The sequence below is a fragment of the Echinops telfairi genome, unplaced genomic scaffold (assembly GCF_000313985.2).
Source record: "Echinops telfairi isolate 266 unplaced genomic scaffold, ASM31398v2 ScPeMD7_7406;HRSCAF=8444, whole genome shotgun sequence".
NCBI lineage: Eukaryota > Metazoa > Chordata > Mammalia > Afrosoricida > Tenrecidae > Echinops > Echinops telfairi.
In genome coordinates, this window is record NW_022111306.1 from 1,366,559 (window position 1) to 1,368,135 (window position 1,577).

Here is a 1,577-nt window from a genome sequence, read left to right on the forward strand (position 1 = left end):
ACAGATAAACATCAAGCTAAGAGAAAGTAGAATAAAAACCAGAACAATCTAAAAATAGGACAAAAGGGAAAAAATGATGCTAACTTTTATTTATTTGCAATAATCCATGTTCCAACACACTCTATAAGATAACAAGAATATTCAAATCCCTGGGCAATGGGTGGAGGCAGTTCAATGGACGCTGAAGCTGCTTGGGGCCTCTTCAAATGAATTTTGGGCTTCCACTGTCAATCATAGCTTTTTGCAAACCAGGTACTCAGAATTTAAACCCTAATACAATTCCCTCCCTGATCTTGGATTTTAGTATTTATGATACTTGTATCATATGGGCAGGTGTGTTCCTCACATAGATTGCTGCTAAGGTCTCAGATGCTATTCTTTTCTGATAGGAACCATCTGATTTCTTCACTCATATTTGCTATAGCACCCACATATTCAAATTCAAGGATCATTTCACTGCTGTTTTTTTAGGGATATGTAGTATTCGATTGTGTGTACCTAAGTTTCTTTAGGCATCCTTCAACTGATGGACTTTGGGTCTGTTTGCATCTTCATTATTGTAAACAGAGCTGCCAAGACCATAAGAGAGCGTACATCTGCTAATGTTCTGTCTCTTACTTCTTCAGAAACAGAGGTATTGCTAGATCATATAGGACTTCCATTCCCAGATGTTTTAGGTAGCTTAAACATTGTGCCTTTCACAATGGTTGTACCTGTTTACAGGACCACTGGCAATGTATGAGAGTTGCAATCTTTCTGCAACCTCTTCAGCATTTGTTTTTTGGTATTGGGCTTTTGTTGGTGGTGTAAAGTGGTATCTTGTCCTTGTTTTAATTTACATCTCCTGAATGGCTAGAGATCATGAGCATTTTTTCATGTTCTTGTTAGCCATTTGAATGAAATTTTTTTTTATGAAAAAAAAGCATTATAATAAGAAAGTATAATAAAACAAAAGGATTGGAATGTAATAATATTACTACTTATTTGATTATATTCTGCTTCTTATTTTACAAGTACATTGTGACATAATTTTATAGTGACCTTAAATATATATTTTGCTTAGATCCACAATCAACAACCGTGGAAATAGAAGTAAGAGACCCAACAATATTTTGCCTTGGGCAAATATGCTGGGGGGGAAATATTAATTCAGCATTTTAGATTTTAGCAGTAAACTTAAAGAAAATCTTAAATGTCACCTTGATCATGAAGGAAACATTGTTTACTTTTAATTATATTTTGTGTAAGGTTCCTTCTAGTTGGTTCCAAATCATATCAACCTTTTATACATCAGAGGAAACACTCTGTCATTCTCACAAATTGTGCTGTTTGAGCCCAATGCTGCAGCCATTAAACCGATCCATTATGCACTAGATTCTCCTCATTCATTGACCTTCTTCCTCACCAAGGATGGTATTCAACTCCGGGGGCTGACCCCTTCTCACGTTGCATTCAAAGCATGTGAAACATCCTGTTTCCAAGGAGTTCTCTAGCTGTACTTGAACGTCATTCTTTGGTAAAAGGTCTATTCATGTCTTTTGCCCATATTTTACTTGGATTGTTTATTTTTCTTTTTT

The 1,577-nt window shown here is 35.5% G+C and overlaps 1 protein-coding gene across 1 annotated transcript in view; it reads left to right on the forward strand.

Annotated features, from left to right (window-relative positions):
- Window positions 1–1,577, forward strand: part of LOC101648636 (THO complex subunit 1-like) — a 198,252-nt gene that overhangs the window by 56,537 nt on the left and 140,138 nt on the right. The gene's annotated exons all lie outside the window — the stretch shown is intronic.